Source organism: Aethalodelphis obliquidens, unplaced genomic scaffold (assembly GCF_003676395.1).
Source record: "Aethalodelphis obliquidens isolate GAN/ISIS:26980383/991018 unplaced genomic scaffold, ASM367639v1 scaffold53, whole genome shotgun sequence".
Taxonomy (NCBI): domain Eukaryota; kingdom Metazoa; phylum Chordata; class Mammalia; order Artiodactyla; family Delphinidae; genus Aethalodelphis; species Aethalodelphis obliquidens.
In genome coordinates this window covers 12,899,238-12,919,559 of record NW_020837997.1, presented here as the reverse complement: position 1 = coordinate 12,919,559, position 20,322 = coordinate 12,899,238, and the positions used below count along the sequence as shown (strand labels likewise).

Sequence of the window (20,322 nt, the reverse complement as noted above, 5' to 3'; positions counted from 1 at the left end):
GGGGCTCGAGTGCCGTCTCTGCGGTCCCCCGAGTCTCGGAGATTGTCGCCGTCCTTGGTGGCTGGTGGGGGGCCACCGCCCCGTCCCGCCCGCCCGCCAATCTGTGGACTGGCCTTTCCAAAGACTCCGGGGGTGGGGAGGCCACCCCCCATCATTTCTCGCCCATCAGTGATTCCACGTTTTGCAACCGAGGATTCTGCCTTTTTGTAAAAAAGAAACAAATGGACTCTCGCCCGCTGCAGGCGCCATGGCCATTTTACTCCGGAAAGCTGAGCTGTGAGCAGCTTTTTTTTTTTTTTTTCCTCAAAGGTGGGCCAGCCACTTCCTCCCCCACCCCTGTCACAACGACAGTGCGGCCCGGAGGACTGGTCAGAACCGTTACTGTGAACGAGCCTGGCGCTGGGGGGAAGGGGGCACAGCAGTGTTTCAACGTTAAGATGTGTAAAAAAGACAAAAAAAACTCAAATTTTTTTAAGTGGGGGAAAAACGTCCAAGCACTTTAGCTCCGCTGCGCCAGGTGAACGGACACAGCTCAGAAGTTTTCCTCTACACCAACTGTCAACGCGGTATTTTGTATTCTGTTTTGTAAGGATTTAATAAAAGTCATAAAAACGAGTTTGCGCGCCCGCACCCTGCTTTCTGTTGCCTTGCGACGAGCTGCTCAAACCTAGTGGCCCGAAGGCATTTTGATATTCCTGGTGATGCTGTGAGTCACCGATTCAGATGGGGCGCGGGTGGGCTTGGCTCCTCTCTGCTCCAGGACACCTGGGTCCTCGGCTGGGAAAGACTCCTCTGCAGGTGTGGGCTGGGCTGGCACCAAGGCTGGCTCGGCTGGGAACGAGGGCCAGGTGCCCACACGTGGCCTCCTGCGTGGCTTGGGCTCCCTCGCAGCATGGCCGGTGGATCTGAGCGGCCTGTCCTCGGAAGCCTTCCTGCATCACCTCCCCACGTCTGAGCTTAGGTTGGGGTCAAGCGCACAGCTGTCCCAGATCCAGAGGGAGATGGGAAAACAGCTTTGTGTGGGGGAGGGGCGTCTTTGGACCGCGCAACCTAATTCGATAAAACCCGGTGTTCCAAACCTCCCCCTCATGTCTGGCCCGCCTCCCTCTCTAGACTCCATCCCCTCAGCCATGATTAAGTTCTTGCTGTAGGCAGGGTTTTGCTGGACAGTCTAGGGCTGACTTCAGATCCTGGGGGGGCATGCGGGTGGAGAGGGAGGCGGTGGGTGAGGGAGGGCTACCTGCAGGCAGGAGCCAAAAGGGGGTGGCAGTGGAGTCCAGTGGTTAAGGACTGCTGTGCTTGTCAGTTTCCTCAACGGACAACGGGGATCTGAGAGGAGCCAGGTGAGGAGGCCAGCAGGTAGTACAGCGAGAGGGACAAAAAAGAAGTAGATGTGGTCGTCTCTGCAGGGCCTGGGGTCGGGAGCAGGCAGTCCCAGGGTGGGCCAGTCCAGGTCAGCCCCTGGAGCCTTCTGTGTCTGGCTTCTCTCACTGAGCATCACGTCCTCGAGGTCCATCTGTGTTGCAGCGTGTGTCAGTGTCTCACTCCCTTACATGGCTGAGTGATTGGTCCATCATCTGGACCACACTGTGTTTATCCATCACCCATCGATGGACACGGAGGTTCCCGCTCTTTTGAGTCGTGAGTCATGCTGTGAACATCAGTGTACGTTTGTCCAGTGGTTGTTTCATTGCCCCTGGGTGGACACCCGTAGGAAGAAAGCGAACAGGGTACGGACCCCATCAGATGCCATTTTGGAAGGACTGTTCTTGTCACCAGGTGGAGTGTGGGCTTGGGGCCCAAAGGACCCCGAGAGCCATTGTCATCCTTGCAGCCAGTCCAGTGAGGGCTGACGGGCCTGGTGAGGGTGGAGGCCACAGAGCGCACAGATGCTGGGTGTCTGCCAGCGCCCGGGGACAGCCTGCATGTTGGCGGGGCGGTGAGAGGGGGGCTCTCCGGGCTGTCCAAAAGGCCTCCTGGCAAGGTGTATGCGCTAGGATCCCCTCTCCTGCCCAGGATCCCAGGCTCGCCAGGTGGCATCCTCCCCCACCTGGCCCTTCCAGAGGAACCTTCAGGCGCACCTTGGAGCCTGGCCCTACCGCTGAGCGCCTGCTAGAGCCCTCCTCTCAAACCCCGCAGTCCCCCTCCCAATTCCTCCAGGCCCCGCCCCGTCCCTTGCCTGGCCCGGTATATGTGGGGGGAATGGGGTGGGTGCCGCATGCCAAGCCACCGCCCTCCTAGGTGGCACCGAGCTCTGCCCATCCCCTCCAGGCCCCGCCGCTGACCTCTGCCTGCCCCGTGCCGCCTGCCAAGTTGCAGCTGCCAGGCACAGCTTGTTCTCGGAGCTGCCGCTGTACATTTGATGTTTGCGGTTTCCTCTTGGCCGATCCCGCCCCTTCCACGTCCCCTGGAGGAGTGGCAGGAAAATCCCGGAGCCGGAGGAGCTGAAGCCTTTCCCAACTTGGCGACCGTGGCCACCTGTCTGCACCTCAGTAAACGGGGCTCACGGGCTCACGGCAGGTGCTTCAGCTGGTCCGGGGCATCTGCAAACTGGATCTGTCACCCAGAGATCACGGCGAATCACATGTGTGATTCGGGAGCTGCCCTCCACCCTGCCCCGCACACGCAAGAGGGCCACACATGCTGATGTACGGTGTTAAGAGTAGGGGAAACAGGGCGAGTATCTGGAAACTTTGTACTGTCTTCGCCGTTTTTCTGTGAACCTAATAGTGTCTTTTAAAAAAGAAATTTTATTTTAAAGAATAAAGTGAACTAAAAAAGACACAGACACAAAAGGCCACGTAGTGTGTGATCCCACTTACGTGAAATGTCTGGAACAGGCAAATTCACAAAGACAGAGAGTGGATTGCTGGTTTTCGGGGGCTGTGGAGGGGTGGGGGTGACTGCTGATGGGCACTGGTTTTCTTTTGGGGGGATGGAATGTTCTGGAACTAGAGGTGATGGTTACATAGCTCTGTGAACGTACTAAACACCCCTGAAGTGTTCATTTTATTTATTTTTTCGCCACGCTGTGCGGCAGGCAGGATCCTAGTTCCCCGACCAAGGATGGAACCCGTGCCCCCTGCTTTGGGAGAGCAGAGTCTTAACCACTGGACCACCAGGGAAGTCCCTGAAGTGTTCATTTTAAATGGGTGAATTTCATGTTCTGTGAATTTCTCCTAAATAAGAATGAAAAAGACGACGGGACCGAGTCTGTGTTGAGTCTGGTACACAGTGAGTGCTCAATTAGTGCGTGGAGGAATGTTTTATCACCAGCACAGGTGTCTCCACCCCAGAGTGTAGGGATTTGTGCAGGTTTTGTTCCCGCCATTGTCACCAGTCACCAGCCCAAGTCCTCCCCGTGGATCATATCCCATCTCACAACCTCTTTCACTGTTCCATCTCAGGAAACTGCGGCCTGTCCTGGTCTTAGACTCACCCAGAAGGAGGAGAAACTGGTTTAAAGCGAAGCCTGATGAAATCAAGTCCGACGTGAGGAAGGACTTACCCCGTTGGTGGAAGCCTGCATGGGGTGAGCTGGCGAGGGAGGGAGGGCTGGCTTCTTGGGGGCGGGGAACCTGGGTGAAGAGCGTCACCTGCCAAGACACCTCGCCTGCCTCTGGCATTTGGATGGGCATCTGGAACCCATCGGCCCTGGGCCATCGTGTGCCGTGAACCCTCTCCGGTCCCCACACTGGGCTGTATTCATCCCCTCCGTCCAAAGGGCATCACGCTCCCCGGCACATAGGGTTTGGGGTCTGTGGGCAACTTCGGGAAGACGCCGTGGGGTTTCTGTCACGTCTGCCAACTCCAGCTCTCCCCGGCCTCAGTTTCCCTTTTGTGACCTCCTGAGAGGCGGCAGAAACCTGGGACACCAACAAGAGGGGGCTTGTCCAGCGCTGCATCCTTGGCTCTGGAACCAAGGAGGCCTCCAGGGTCTGGGTCCCAGGATGCTGGTGCCAAAGGCCGTTGGGGAGAGCCGTCTGGTGAACAAGTCCCCCAGCAGAGATTTGCAGACAAACAGGGACAAGAGCCTGTTGCCAGTGGGGCTTTTTTGTTTTGTTTTTTTGGCTGGTCCGCGGTATGCGGGATCTTAGTTCCCCAACCAGGGATTGAACCCGTGCCCCCTGCAGTGGAAGCGCAGCGTCTTAACCACTGGACCACCAGGGAAGTCCCCTGTTGCCAGCGTTTTATCTGCACATTCAAAGGGGCATCCACCCCGCAGGTGCAGGGGCCACATAAAAGTTGTGGGTCGGAGCCCTGATGCCTCCCCAGCTGAGGTCATCAGCCCAGTGAGTCACCCCTGGCCACTTATCCCTTCACTGGGGGCCTGGTTGCAGGCACACGATGGTGAGAAGCCGGCTTGCCACCACTCCAGTCCTGGGCTAGGACCCTCCCCTGGGCGTGAAATTTAAGGGGGTGCCAAAAAACCTCCGTCATCCAGATAATGTTTTGTGCCGTGACAGCTGTAGATTCGTAGCAGTTGTAAGAAATAACATTTTCCCCAGTGGCAACATTTTTGCAAAAGTCTATTACTGTGTCACAAGCAGGATCCCAACATTGCTACAAGTCGACACTGTCTCTTGTATCCCCACGTGTGTGTGCCTTTCGTGGTACCAACCAACACTGCTCTGGGCTCAAAGCAAAATAGAACATGCTTTTCGGGTGACAAAACTCCACTCACCCCCTGTTCTCACTTGGAAATAGAAGGAATCAGACTGGACCATGGAAGCCGGTGTCTTCTGATAGAACCGCCTGGAATGATGAACGTGTCCTCCATCTGTGCAGCCATCAGCCACATGTGGCTACTGAGCACGTGAAACGTGGCCAGTGCAGAGGAGGCGCAGAATGCTTCACTGATTTCACTTTCATGTATTTGCATTTTTGTGACCCAGTGGGGCTGCTGGCCCCATTGGAGAACGCGGGTCAAAAGGCCTGGTCTGTGCGTTACCTTGGGTTTCACCCCAGGTCCTTGGTTTATCCTGTCTGTTCATCCTGAGCCCCGGGCCTATGGTTGGCGCTCAATAAACGTTTGTGGTGGGACAGGTTGAGTGAGTGAGAGGTCTCTGGATGGGCAGTCCCTCCTGGCCTTCTAACCTCCTCCATGTGACTCTGGCCCCTCCACGTGAGACTGGGTTTGCCCTCACCTGGGCCTCAGTACACCCATCTGCAAAATGGGTCAGGGCACCAGAGTTCCAGGAGATGGGGCTCCCCCCTGTCCTCCGCACCTTCACCCCTCGCCGGTGCAGAGCCTTGGGGTTTCACACCCTGTGACAGCCACCCAGGGGGATACAGTCCACAGCAGTGGGTGGCACCTGGGGGAAGGGCCACCAGGACCCCCACCCTAGCAAGAGATAGAAGCAGGGCTGCATCTGGGGCCGGGGGTGCTCTGGGCATCCCAACAAGGAGGAGGAGTCTCAGATGGGGAAACGGAGGTGCAGCCACGTAAGTCACCTGCCTGTGGGTGCAGAGCTTTCGTGTCCTCAGTTGGAGCCGGTCCCGCCTCCTTCTTTCCCTCCTGTCTGCCTTCCTTCCTATCATAAAGGAAGGCACATGTTGCACCTGCTCTCTATCCAGAACCACTTTACGTCCCAGAACGAACATATATAAAATATATTTGTCCCGTGGGTTTAAAAAAATTCCTCAGTGAATAAGTGTTTTCATTTACAGTCTCCACACTGGAGGGTACACTGCACACACACTGGAGGGTTTTCCTGATGGCCAGTGGGGTGGGGGAGGTCCCTGCCCACAGAGGAATCGCCCTCCTGCTGCCCACAAGGCCAGTGGGCGTCCTTGGCGGGTGCGTCAGCTGATGTTGCCTGCACGCTTGCCTCTTTGGTGTGCTTGTCCTGTCTTGTTTGTTTTGCCTCCTCGGTTGGGTGGGTGCTGGTATCTGGGGCCTCTCCTGGCTCAGGTAGGAGCTGGGGAGGGCGGGGCTTCTCCCTGTGAAGAAGTTAGGCACCCAGAACCTTCTGGAAGGGGGGAGGAAGTGAGGAGCTGGAGTCAGGGAAGTGGTGGAGGTTGAAGGAACTCAGGTGGCTGAGCCCCAGACCTCCTGCTGCTCCAGGATCTCTCTCTCTCTCTCTCTGTCTCTCTCTGTCTCTCTTTTTTTCCATTTGGTCGAGGCACGTGGGATCTTAGCTCCCCGACCAGGGATCAAACTGGTGGCCCCTGCAGTGGGAGTGCAGAGTCCTAACCACTGGACCACCAGGGATGTCCCAGGAGGTAGAAGATCTATTTAAAAACCCTACACTGAGGTCATTCAGGAGGAACTGCCAATCTTGGTTGCCTGTCCTGTTCATTCCCTTCCTTTTTATTTATTAATTAAAAATTTTGTTTGTTATTCAATTCTAGTTGATTTACCATGTTGTGTTAATTTCTGCGGTACAGCAAAGTGATTGTTATGTACATATATACACACTCTTTTTTCATATTCTTTTCCATTATCGTTTATCATAGGATACTGGATATAGTTCCCTGTGCTCTACAGTAGGACCTTGTTGTTTATCCCTCCTATATATACTAGCTTGCATCTGCTAATCCCAGACTCCCAATCCTTCCCTCCCCCACCCCCTCCCCCTTGGCAACCACAGGTCTGTTCTCTATGTCTGTGAGTCTGTTTTTACTTTGTAGATAAGTTCATTTGTGTCATACTTTAGATCCCACATATAAGTGATATCGTATGGTATTTGTCTTTCTCTTTCTGACTTGCTTCACTTAGTATGAGAATCTCTAGGGCCATCCATGTTGCTGCAAATGGCATTCTTTCATTCTTTTTTAATGGCTGAGTAGTATTCCACTGTATATGTGTACCGAATCTTCTTTATCCATTCATCTGTCAGTGGACACTTAGGTTGCTTCCATGTCTTGGTTATTGTGAATAGTGCTGCCATGAACATTGGGGTTCATGTATCTTTTTGGATTAGAGTTTGGTCCAGATATATGCCCAGGAATGGGATTGCTGGGTCATATGGTAGCTCTATCTTTCGTTTTCCATTCCCTTCCTTTTTGATGGTCACCAGGCCTGCAGGTTGGCCCCCCATGATCGTGCTGTCGGATACTCATGCTTTGTGTAGCCCTCACCCACGTGGAATAGGATGGACCAGGCGACCAATGGGATACTAAGGAAATGACGGGGTGTGACTTCTCTCACTGTCTCTGGGATCACTCATCTGGGGGAAGCCGGCCACCATGTTGTGAGGATGCTCAAGCAGCGCTATGGAGAGGCCTACGTGGAGAAGGGCTGAGACTCCTGCCAACAGCCCATGTCACCTTGCCCTTTGCTCCTGATCTGACTTCCTGCAGAGGCTAAGCCCCTCGTCCTGCACAATGCCACTTCTGGCAGCTCCAGTGCCTTTAGCTCTTTTCCTGAACCCCTGAATTTCTTACAAGTGGGAAATCAGAGTCAAAGGCTTGATGGAGTCAGGGTAACATTCTTGGCTTGAATACTTCCTAGGTGGCACTTGCATCCCCTCAGGCAGGATCTGGTGACTCCGTGTGCTACAGTTTATCCTTGGACTAGAGTGACATGAGGGACTTCCCTGGTGGTCCAGTGGGTAAGACTCCTCACTCCCAATGCAGGGGGCCTGGGTTTGATTTCTGGTCAGGGAACTAGATCCCGCATGCATTCCACAACTTAGAGTCCGCATGCCACAACTAAGAAGGCCACGTGCTGCAAGGAAGTTCCCACATGGCACAATAAATAAAATAAGACCCGGCTCAGCCAAAATACATACACACACACACACACACACACACACACACACACACACACACATACATACATACATACATACATGAAATATTTTAAAAATAAATAAATAATAAAATAACTTTTAAAAAATCGAGTGACACAAGTCACATGGATAAAACTCTTGGGACGAGCTTCTAGCACATAGAGTGGCTTGATTTCCCCTTTTGTGACTCACCTGGTTATCTCAACACTGCTGATCACCACTGCTGGAACCAAGAATTTCATTAAGAGCTCCAAACTCCTGGCTGGTCTCAGTTGAAATTGTCTCTTCCTTTCCCCAAATCCAGTCACATCCTCAATTTATGATGTAACAAGGGCCGCGCTGTCCCTGTGGGTGAATCTTCTGCGCTTTGGCAAACCCCATAGTCTGATGGGGTGTGAGACTTTAAATGGCCCAGAAATTAAACCCAGGCCGAGCACCTGGCACGGGCTGGGCCGCATCTGTTTGCGGTCACTGACCCATTTGTAAGGGGGTCCCCTCCTGGGCCAGGATGTCAAGGAGAGGCTAGTCTGGCTTCTCAGAAGTGTTTCCACCTTAGACACCAGCTAACTTAGGCCAAGTAGAAGCAGGAAGCATCAACCCACAACTGACCTCGTTGTGTGGGGGAGGAAAATGTTTCCCTCTACCCTCTTAAGTTCATAACTGCAAATTAAACTGGCAAAGGATATTTTAACAGGAGACAAAGCGTACAAATGTATTAATTTTTAATTTTACATGCTTGGGGCGTCACAGAAAGAAGTGAATCCCCAAAGGAACAGTGAGATTTGAGAGCTCATAGGCCTTCGTAATAGAGGAAAGGGAGAGGAGAAAGGCCACTTATGGGAGAGCAAACGAATGTTAGGAGAGATAAATGGGCCTTTGGAGAATAGGTGAGAGATATGATAGTTTGTGACAAAGTCTGTCCGGTAGCTGACTTGTCTTCTCTGAAAAGAGAAAATGAGTTGATTCCGGGCAGGGATTTATGACAGTATGAGGCTCTGTGTTTAGGTAGATAACAGATTTCAAGAACTCAGATGCTTTCAGCTCAGAGAAATTCTTACACCAGAGCGGCACATTTGGGGATGGCTAATCCACATCTCCAGTTGGCTCCTCCCAAATTTTCTGCTGCCTCTCCAAAATTTTTCTTCAATATCAGGCATTTTTGGTGTGAATGATATCCCTGAGGGACAGCCCCAGTGTCCAAGAGTCAGGGAGGTGGGGAAGGAAATGATCTCCCCCCTTGCTTGCCAATGATGGTTTCCTAAAAATTGCTGAAGCTCCAGGATGAGTGAAAACTCCTGGGATTGGCTATGTTAACAGCGCCCTCTAGAGGCCACCACCAGCTTAGACAGGGCTGGGGGTGGTTCAGGGAGCCCTGGGTGTGAACCTCAAAAACCCTCTCCAAGAATTTCTGCGAGGGACTCAGGTGTTTGATCAGCAAACAGGAAGTATATCAACATGGTGGGGCGGAAAGGCTTGGCGCCATTCTCTGGTCACCCCCGCGTCTGGGCGGGCTCAACTTTCTGCATTCACAGCTAATCTCTGTGTCTTTGAAAAGATGCCAGAACTGATGGTAGAAATGTAATATTTTTATGCCACCTGAACTTAATTGAGGTATAGTTTACTAATGGTGACCTGCACAGATCCTAAGTGTACTTCGATGGGTCTAGGCAAGTGTGGGAACCCATGTCACCCACACCCCATCGAGACCTGGAACATTCCGGCATCCTAAAAAGTCCCCTCCACTCCCCCAGACACCCGTCTTCCTGATTTCTAGCACCGTAGGAATTACGCCTGTTCCGGAACTTCATCCAGTTGGTCCCCCGCGGGATGTCTTCAGCACCTGCCTAAAGAGCTGTGACTTTGCAAAGGTACGACGTAAGGTAAGAAAGTTTGCATTCAGAGAAATTTAAAACATTAAAAAAAAAGATTTTTTTTTCCTTTGGAGATGGAGCAATCTGCTCTCTCTCTCTTTTTTTTTTTAATTAATTGGTTTATTTATTTATTTTTGGCTGCATTCCGTCTCTGTTGCTGTGCGTGGGCTCTCTCTAGTTGAGGCGAGCGGGGCCTACTCTTCATCGCGGTGCACGGGTTTCTCATTGCTGTGGCCTCTCTTTGCTGCGGAGCACAGGCTCCAGGCACACGGGCCTCAGCAGCTGTGTCTCGGGGGCTCTAGTTGTGGCACATGGGCCCAGCCGCTCCGCAGCACGTGGGATCCTCCCGGACCAGGGCTCAAACCCGTGTCCCCTGCATTGGCAGGCAGACTCCCAACCACTGTGCCACCAGGGAAGTCCCAAAAAATCTCTTTTGACGTGGACCATTTTTTTTTAAGTCTTTATTGAATTTGTTACAATATTGTTTCTGTTTTGTGTTTTGGTTTTTTGGCCGGGAGGCCTGTGGGATCTTAGCTCCCTAACCAGGGATCGAACCCACACCCCCTGCATTGGAAGGCAAAGTCTTAACCACTGCACCGCCAAGGAAGTCCCTTAAGACATTTTTTTTACTTGAAACATAAACACCTTTATGGATAGATGTGTTGGTCTCTTCCCCGCAGACATGGAAGGGTGAAATGTGTACAAAATAACTAAAGATCTTGTAACTTATTCCTCAAAAGTAATTTAACCACCTTGACCACCTATGGGTCCTAAAAATGGTGATTTGAAATAGCATTATGGTCAATTCACCAGTTTTTGCATTTCATCCTGATTTGTTTAGAAAAGATCATCTTTTTTTTTTTTTTTTTTGCCTGCGCTGGGTCTTCGTTTTTCGTTGTGGGTTTCTCTCTAGTTGTGGCGTGTGGGTCTAGTTGCCCGGCGGCATGTGGGATCTTACTTCCCCGACAAGGGCACCTGCATCCGCTGCATTGGATGACGGGTTCTTAACCACTGGACCACCAGGGAAATCCCTAGAAAAGATCGTCTTGCCAACAGGAAAGGAGATGTTCTGATCAAAATCATGAGCTTGACCTTTTCTAGGCTCTGACATTTCAAAGAGGGCAGGATGGCATTCCCTTTCTCCATCCAAAGGTGATGTTTTAAAGTTTATATTTACACATTTAAAATGGTTTCAAATCTAGGGGCTTTTATTAAAAGGCTTTCAGTTTAACATAAAGAATATGGCATATTAAAACTGAACATTTATTTCTCACATTTCAGAATGTTTCCTTATGTGTTGCTAAAAGAAATGTGTCTCAGGATTTTGGTGGTTCTTTTGGTTTGATTTTTAATTAATAATTAAATTTAGTTTTGGCTGCGTTGGGTCTTTGTTGCTGCACGCGGGCTTTCTCTAGTTGGGTATCTAGAGTAGCGGGGGCTACTCTTTGTTGCGGTGCGCAGGCTTCTCATTGCAGTGGCTTCTCTTGTTGCGGAGCACGGGCTCTAGGCGGGCGGGCTTCAGCAGTTGTGGCTCGCGGGCTCTAGAGCGCAGGCTCAGTAGTTGTGGCTCACGGGCTTAGTTGCTCCGCGGCATGTGGGATCTTCCCGGACCAGGGATCAAACCCGTGTCCCCTGCATTGGCAGGCGGATTCTTAACCACTGTGTTACCAGGGAAGTCCAGGATTTTAAGTTTTGATTCATCTTTTTAGCAATAGGGCAGTTACAACAAAATGGAACCTTGGGGGGCTTCCCTGCGCTACTGAGCCTGTGCTCTAGAGCCTGTGAGCCACAACTACTGATGCCCGCATGCCTAGAGCCTGTGCTCCGCAACAAGAGAAGCCACCGCAATGAGAAGCCCGCGCACCGCAACAAAGAGTAGCCCCTGCTCGCCACAACTAGAGAAAGCCCGCGTGCAGCAACAAAAACCCAAGGCAGCCAAAAATAAATAAATTTATTACAAAACAAAAAATGGAACTTGGGGATCAAGCATCACCAATTTTACTTCCTGCAAAGGTTTGCATTTTTTGCATTGATGTTGAAATGGCTAAAGCTTTCTGAATTCTCTACCTTTGCTTTAATAAATACCCTACCAGTTGGTGAACTACTATTCCAGAGAATGGAAAATAAAATATGACTATGGCTTTATGCCAAAATTTGTTATACTCTGACTTACTGATGTCTTTTAAAACATCATGTGTGCAAACCTTTTTATTGTGAATTGTAATGCATTTTCAGAAAAGTGCATACAATGCCGATGAATAATTTAACAAGTTATTATAAAGCCAACACAGGATCACGGCCAGGACCTTAGGAGTCCTCCCCACCCCACCCCCCTTGCAACCACAGGGCGTCATCTGGACCCTGTCCTCCCTTCCCACAGTGTAGCCAGTAACTTGAATTTTATGATTATTACTTTCTCGCTTTGTGTATGGTTTGACCACAGAAATGTACAGCCAAATAAATTTAGTTTTGCCTCTTTTAAAACTTTACATAAGGGACAGTGTATTGCATGCATTCTTTTCTGTCTGGTTTCTTTCAATTAATATTCATCCAGGTTATCCCGTGTAGCTGAGTGCATTCACTTTCAGGACTATACGTATTCCATTGTGTGAATATATCATCAAATTATTTCCTATTTGACTTGAGTTATTTTCAGGCTTGGGCTTTTACCCCCCCTCAAAAATTGTGGCTATGGATATGTCTGGCTATATACGTGTGTGTGTTTCACTAGCGTGTATACCTAGGAGTGGTATTGCCAGGGTGTAGTGTTTGTGAATCTGCAGACTCATGGCTAATGGTAAACTCTTTCCCGAAGTTGTTGGACTGATTTATACTGCCACCCACCACAAGGATGCGACAGTTCCCATTGCCTTGCATCTTTGCCAAAACTTACCAGCACACCTGAATTTTTATTTCCCAACCAGTTGGGTCTGTAGTGTTATCTCATTGTAGTTTTGATTTTTATGTTTATTTAGTTACTGATTTATGGCCATGCCACGTGGCTTGCGGGGATCTTAGTTCCCCTACCCGTGATCAAACCCATGCCCCCTGCAGTGGAAGTGCAGAGTCCTAACCACTGGACTGCCAGGGAATTCCCTTACTGCAGTTTTAATTTCCATTTCTCTATTTACTAATAAGGTTGAACATCTTTTCATGATTCATTAGCCATTTGGATTTCCCCTTTTGTGAATCATTTAGTTAGGTATAGCCCGGTTTTCAACTTGGCTGCCTGATTTTCTCTCAATGATTCCTAAGGTGTCTTTTAAATAGTTTGTTTTTTTTTTTTTCCCCACACACACTGCAGCCCCTGCATTGGAAGCACATAGCCCTAACTGATCTCAGGTGGCCTCGGCCTGCAGTGGCTTGAAGCAGGATTTCAGTTCCCAGCCAGAAATGGAAGTCAGGTCGCAGCAGTGAGAGCGCTGAATCCTAGCCACTAGACCAGTGGCCAGTGACAAGGCCCTGGCCCTTTGGCTTTACAGAAATTAACTTCCACAGAGACATGGAAAGTAGTGAAACAAGTAAAGTGTTTATTAGGAGGAAAAACAGTATATGTGGATAGACACACGGCTGGGCTCAAAGAGAGAGTTGCGCCCTCATGGTAGTTTGAATCACTTATATGGGGCATTTCTTCCAGGTTTCCTTTGGCCAATCATCTTGCTTTGCTTGGTTCTGAGTCCGTATTTGGTATACCTCAGGGTCCTTTCCTGTGGGCCTGTGCATCTCTCAGCCAAGATGGATTCTAGTGAAGAGGCCTATGGGTAGTTAACATCACTTACTATGGGGTGACGCTCCCTCTCTTTTGACCTCCAAGGAGCCCTTCTGCACATGTGTAGTCAGGAAGGTCTCCTTGACTTCGAGAATGAGGAATATGTGCTCTTTTATCTCTTATCTGGGCAGGGCCCAGCCTCCTGTCTGTCCACAGGGGAGAAACTCCAGCTGCTCAGACTGGGGCCCATCTATCTCCTGCCTCATAACCACTGGACCACCAGGGAAGTCCCTGAACAGTTCTTAATGTTAATGTAACCCAATGTTTCATTCTTTTCCTTTATTGTTATGTGACCTGTTTCAGAAATCAATCCTTGGGAATTCCTTGGTAGTCCAGTGGTTAGGACTCGGTGCTCTCCCTGCTGAGGGCCTGGGTCCGATCCCTTGTCGGGGAACTAAAGATACCACAAGCCTTGCAGCAAGGCCAAAAAGAAAAATCCTTACCGCAAGGTTATAAAAGTATTATTTTGTATCACCTTCTAAAATGTTATTGTTTCATCTTTCACATTAGGTCTGCAGTCCTCCCCAAATTGGCTTTGTGTTTGGTGTGAGGTAGGGGTCACATTTTGTGTATTTTCCATAGTGATATCCAGTTGTCGCAGCGTATTTATTGAAGAGATTGTCCTTTCTGCACTGCTCTGCATTACCACCTCTATCATAAATCAACCCTCTGGATGTGGATACGGTCTGTCTTGGGCTTCTAATCTACCCATTTGTCAATCCTTCAGCCCCTTTCTTACTGACTACTGTATAGCTGTTTAAGAAGTCTCAATAGCTATCTGAGACAGTATTGTGTGCGATGAGAATCCCGCATATACAATGGCTTAGTTCTCCATCAACAATGAACCAAAGGGGGACTCGCCTGGCGGTCCAGTTGTTAGGACTCTGTGCTTCCACTTCAGGGGGCCCAGGTTCGATCCCTGGTTGGGGAACTAAAATCCTGCAAGCTGTGTAGCACTGCTAAAAAAAAAAAAAAGAACCTAAGTGTCTCAACACCGTTGGTAATCTTTGCCTGAATCAATAATTTCATGAAGAGCTGAAAACTCCTGGAGATTTCATCTGCTTCACCAGAAGCCCTCCAACTTCAGAATGAGTATGATGCTGTCAGGTGGGGCCAGAGCAGGCAGTGTGCATTTGCGTCTTAACTTACCCATGTACAGGGACTTCCCTGGCGGTGCATTGGTTAGGACTTGGTGCTTCCACTTCAGGGGGTGTGGGTTTGATCCCTGGTTGGGGAAGTTCCTGCAAGCTGCCTGGTGCAGCCAAAAAAAAAAAAAAAAATTACCCATGTACAATTTTCATTGCATTGCAGGTGGGTGGTCATAGGGTCTCTTCATGAAGCCTTCAGACATTGAATGGCTTATATTGTTTTCCTTCTGTCTCATAAAGCAAACTACTTAGAGCTGACCTCCCTGACCCTCCAATAGCCAAATGCCATTATCAAGGAAGACCTGATGGCTGTAAGCTACCAAGTAAGAAGTGTCAGGAGTCAGGATACCTTTTTTATTTTTGGCCGTGCCTTGTGGCATGTAGAATCTTAGTTCCCCAACCAGGGATCAAACCTGCTCCCCCTGCATTGGAAGTATGGAGTCTTAACCACTGGACTGCCAGGGAAGTCCTGATAGAACACCTTCTGACTAAACATGAACTTAAACAACTGGACCAAAGGACTTGGGTGTATTGTACAATGACCACAAAGTCCCCCCATCCCAATATGCATGCCCCTTTGCAATGGAACTCCTAGCCAGAGGGGGAGTCAGTTTCTCCACCCACTTAAATCGACACATGGCCACGTGACTTGCTTTGACCTATAGAATTCGGCAGAAGTGAGGTGTGGAAGTCCGACCACCATGATGTAAGGAAGCCAGTGTAGCTTTTTGGAGATTGGGAGACTCCATGCAGAACTGAGGCCTCCCAGCCAACAACCAGCACCAATTGCCCAATATGCCAGTGGAGCCATCTTGGACCTTGCAGCAGACTGAACCCTCCAGGTGTCTGTGGTCTCATAAATCAGCCCAGATGAGATCAACAGAGGAAATGCCCCCTAACCCGCCGAATGGAAAAAAAACAAAATTCGAGTTTTTTCCCAACAGCATTTGGTTGTGAAAAATTTCAAATGTGTATCAAAGTTTAAATAAGTTTACAGTGAACACCCACATTCCTAACACATCACTTCTACCATTCCCATTTTATTAAATCTGTCATCTCCCCATCCCTTTGTTCATGCATCACTTCATCTTGTTTTTCGTTGTTGTTGTTTTTTGGTTTTTTACTTCATCTCATTTTTGATGCATTTCACAGTTGCAGACATCAGCCCACTACTCCTTGAACAGTTTGGTGTGCATATCATTAGCATATGACTAACAAGAGTCCAATATTTGTTTATATTTTTTCTTTTGAAGTAAAATGGACAATGACTTGCCTAAGTCTTAAATATGCTTTTGCTGAGTTTTTTTTTTTTTAAGTCTTTATTGAATTTGTTAAGATGTTGCTTCTGTTTTATGTTTTGGTTTTTTGGCCTCGAGGCATGTGGGATCTTAGCTCCCCAACCAGGGCTCGAACCTGCACCCCCTGCATTGGAAGGCGAAGTCTTAACCACTGGACCGCCAGGGAAGTCCCCTTTTGCTGAGTTTTGACAGATGCACACATCTGTGCAACTTGAACTTCTATTAAGATCTACAACATGTTTGCCATGGCCCAGGTTGAATCCCTGGTAGGGGAACAGAGGTACAAAACAACACATTGTATCAAGTATTATACATAATCTAGAAATAATATATGTATCATTTGTGCATAGGTTGTATGCAAATACTATGCGATTTTACATGAGGGACTTAAGCAGTCTCGGATTTTAGTATGTGCAACAGTCCTGGAACCAGTCTCCCCAGGATACTGTAGGATACCTGTGAATAACCACACAGTTATTATCAGGGATTATCAAAACAGATGCAAGAACAAAGTCACTTCCCTGTCTGTCATTAGCGGGAGGTGTTCAGAGGTGGCCACCAGGGCCAGTTGCAGCAGTTACACGCCTGTAGCCATGAGTAACAGAGAACACAACTCTGCTTGCTTAACTCCATAAAGACGTTTATCAGTTTACAGAACAAATAGCTGTAAGCTAGGGCAGCCTCCAGGCTCCGGATGCTAGGGGCGTACCCACCCCTGCAGGCTTTTCCTCTGATCTCTTTGGCCAGGACTGGTCATATGCCTGATCCCTTAACCAATCCGTGAGTGAGTCATTCACACTCATCCTGATAGCTTCTGTGATGTTAGATCTTAATTTCCAACCTGCAGTTATCTTAGGTATTGTTGATCTTACTGTCATGGCCTGGATTTATATTTTATATTGCCAGATAAAACAAGAAATTACACTAGTTATAATAGGATCTTCGGAGACTCACATGGTTCACAAAACGATAAAAGAGTAAAATTATAATTTGGGTGAGGCATTTATAGAGCAGGAATCTGCAAATGTTTTCTGTAGAGGGCCAGAGAGTAAATATTTTCGGCTTTGCTGGCCATAATGTCTCTGTGGCAACTACTCAAATCCATGTAAGCCGGGAAGCAGCTGTACGTAATGTGTAAATGAGTGGGTGTGGCTGTGTACCAGTAAAGCTTTATTTACAACCACAGGTGGTGGGCGGGGTCTGGCCCGCAGGCAGGCCGAAGTTGCTGAGGGCAGGTGTTCTGCAGCATTGTTAGAACTAAATGAGAGCAACAGGATCTTCCAATCTTTGAAATTTATTATTTCTACCTGACCACTGAAGTAGTTTTTAATCAGTTTTCCACCACAAATTTGTGGGCAGTAATTAGAGAGGGGTCCCAATATCCAAAAGGCAGTCATCGGTACTTTTCCCCACCCCAAGGAATAAGGGCTCTTTGGAGAATAGCTGGTTTTATGTTTCAGGGCAGGTAAGATGCACTATGGGCCTAGTAGATCTTGTTGCCAGAAAGAAGGGATGCCTAAGTTCTGGGTGTGTTGAAGGTACACCGGAGCCCACTTAAAGGTATCCCATGTCAATAATGATTAGTTAATGACCAATTCATGAAACTACTCAAGTCTGAATGCCATGAATTCATAATTATCCTCAAAAGACAAGAATCAGGATTTTTGTTCTTTATCAAGCTGCTAGTTCTATATCCATAGCCCGAGTTTATTTGGGTGAACCATGTTTTAGCATCCCTACCTAAAAAGGCTGACATCTTCTTACCAAATGATATATATTTAGGGTGATCCCAACTATATAAAAAGATTCTCCTCTTAAACAATAAAAAAGATAATAAATACAGTATTAACATTGGTTATTTTTGGATAGTAATATGATAGATGATATTCATGTTCTTTTCCTGAATTTTTTCTGGCATTTCCAAGTTCCTGCCTTTATTTTTTATATATTACTTTTAGAGTGAAAAAGAAAAACCTTTGAAAAAGATTTATCTCCAGGGACTTCCCTGGCGGTCCAGTGGTTAAGACTCTGTGCTTCAGCTGCAGGGGGCACAGGTTCGATCCCTGGTCAGGGATCCCTCATGCCATGTGGTGAGGCCAAAAAAAAAAAAAAAGAGAGAAAGTATAAAAAAAATTTTTTTTTAAATACTTTCTTGAAAAGAGAAGCAAATATTAAAAAACAAAAACAAAAACACTACTATCTCCGGGTTCAGGATGTCTTTTTCCATGGTTATAACGTTGTATGGTTTGGTCTTTGGGAAATTTCTCACCCCAAAGAGCAGAGGATGGCAAGTGAGATTTTGTAAAACCCAGAGCCCAAGGCTGAGGATGGGAGTACATCCTATGAGGCGGGGCTGAAAGACGTCGAGCTAAGAGGGCTGGGAAAATCTGTGCAGCTGGGTCCTCGGCCCTGGGGGTAAATGTGGTCCCCAGGTGAGGGCGTTTGGCTTTCAATTGAGGGAAGTACTGGTAGGGCTTTACGCATTGGCTCCCAGAGACCTGGCTTAAGTTGGGAGGAGCCTAGATTCTAAAAAGAGTAAGGAAGGTTAGGTAGCTGGGGCTGGGGGTCGTCAGAGAGAGGGCTGGGCAGTTCTAGACGGCAGTGGAGGAGAAGTGGGACCTGGGCCGCAGTGCAAAATGAAAACACGCGGCCCCTTGTCGAAAAATTATTATGAATTTCACAATGGTGACAGCAGAGCATTCAATCAAGTGCAGGGGCTGAACGCCTGTGAAGCCGGCCTCTGTGGGGACACAGGAAAAGGGAGTCGCTTCAAGGTCTGCTTTGGAGGTAAGAATTGGCCAGGATTCTGGCAGAGACTGGACACTGAGGCAGAATGTCTTGCCTGTGGCTCTCCTGGGTGTCCATGGGCCACAGCCCACACGCAGAAATCCCTTCTCCATGGGATGGACTGGGTCCAAGACCCCTGGGGGTCTCCCAGCCACTTATTAGATGCTAAATTATCACAGGTGTTACTCAAGTCCCATGCTCAGATGGGGGGCGGCGGAGGGCCCCTCACCCCTCCCTCTTTACCCAGCCCCTGACTTCTGGGACTTTAAAGAGGTTACCCAACCCCTATTCATCTTCCTGACTCTAAGTCACTGGTCAGCATCCCTTCCTTCAGAAAGCCCTCTGGGCTGCCCCCTGCCCCCTGAACTTGTACCCCCGTTACATCCCCTAGGCTGCATCTCCAGGTTGCAACCCCCAGGTTGCTCAAGGGACCCCATTTTATGCCCTCCTAGCTCCCTGTGCCTCATCTTCAAGGCATTCTGTCACTCTGACACTGTGGGTGCAGTTAGCCATTTAAGGCTTCCAGCTCTGCCGGCGCTGGGCAGCCGAGACCTGGCCCAGAAGAGGGCTCCATATATCTGTTGAGTCTGAGAGGCACAGAGCATCCTCCCTGCATTCAGTGGCAGCCTGCCCGGGCCTCAGCTTCCCCTGCCACACACTCAGTGGTGTCCCGTCCACTGGGCAGGCAGACCGACTGGGGATAGGGTCTGGGATCCCAGGTCTGGGGTTTGGACTCTGAAGTTGGGTCTGGCTTTGGGATTGGGGGTCCTGGGTCTGAGATTGGGATCTGGGTTTCAGAGACTGGAGCTGGGGTCTGATTTGGGGTCTGGGGCCGGGGATCTGAGTTCTGGAGCCCCAGGTCTGGAATCTGAGGTCTGGAGTTTGGGATCCAGTGCCTGAGTTCTGAGGCCTGAGGTCTGGGATATAGGGACTGGGGTCCCAGGTCTGGGGCTGCTGGGATGGAGGATCTAGGATTTGGGGCTGGCGATCCTGAATTCGAGGTCAGGGTCTTGAGGTGTGGGGTCACAATTTCTGGGTCTGGGGTCTAGTGTCTGAAGTAGGGGGTCTGGGCTCTTGTACCTGGGTTCCGGCGTATGGGGTCCACGGTCTGGGGTCGGGGTCTGAGGTGAAGGATCTAGAATCCGGGGGTCCGGGGTCTGAGGTTAAAGATCTAGAATCTGGGGGTCAGGGTCTGAGGTCCAGGATCTGGGGGTCCGGGTCTGAAGTAAAGGATATAGAGTCCGGGGTCCGGGTCCCGGGTGTGAAGTACGAGATCTAGCACTTGGGGTCCCATGTCTGAGGTCTGCGGTCTGGGGTCCAGGCCCACGGTCGGAGGTACGAGGTCCGTTGCCCCCGCGTGCCCCTGCCCCGCCCCCTCCCTCCTCCTAGCCCCTCCCCGGCCCCCTCCCTTCTCCTCCCTGCTCTCCAAGTCCCCCACCGCCTCCCCCTCCCTTCTCTCCCCGTGCCCCTCCCCCTCCCTCCTCCTCCCCTCTCCCCCTCTCCCCCTCCTCTGCCCCCTCCTTTCTCCTCCCTCCCCTCCCCCTCCCAGGCCCTCCCCCCGCCCGCCCCGCCCCGCCCCCGCCCCGCCGGGCGCCGCACCGACAAGATGGCGGCGGGTGGGAGCGGCGGGCGCGCGTCGTGCCCGCCGGGGGTCGGCCCGGGCGCGGGGGGCGGCCCCGGGCCCAGCGCCAACGCCGCCCCGGCCCCCGGCAA

General features: G+C 50.0%; 1 long non-coding RNA gene across 1 annotated transcript; it reads right to left on the bottom strand.

The window, feature by feature from the left end:
• Positions 1-285: 285 nt before the first annotated feature.
• On the bottom strand, positions 286-2,574 carry LOC113608781 (uncharacterized). The gene is made up of 2 exons (XR_003428419.1): positions 2,286-2,574; positions 286-1,696 (listed from the first exon to the last, which is right to left on the bottom strand). It is a non-coding gene; the product is annotated as an uncharacterized LOC113608781 (long non-coding RNA).
• Between the last annotated feature and the right edge of the window lie 17,748 nt (positions 2,575-20,322).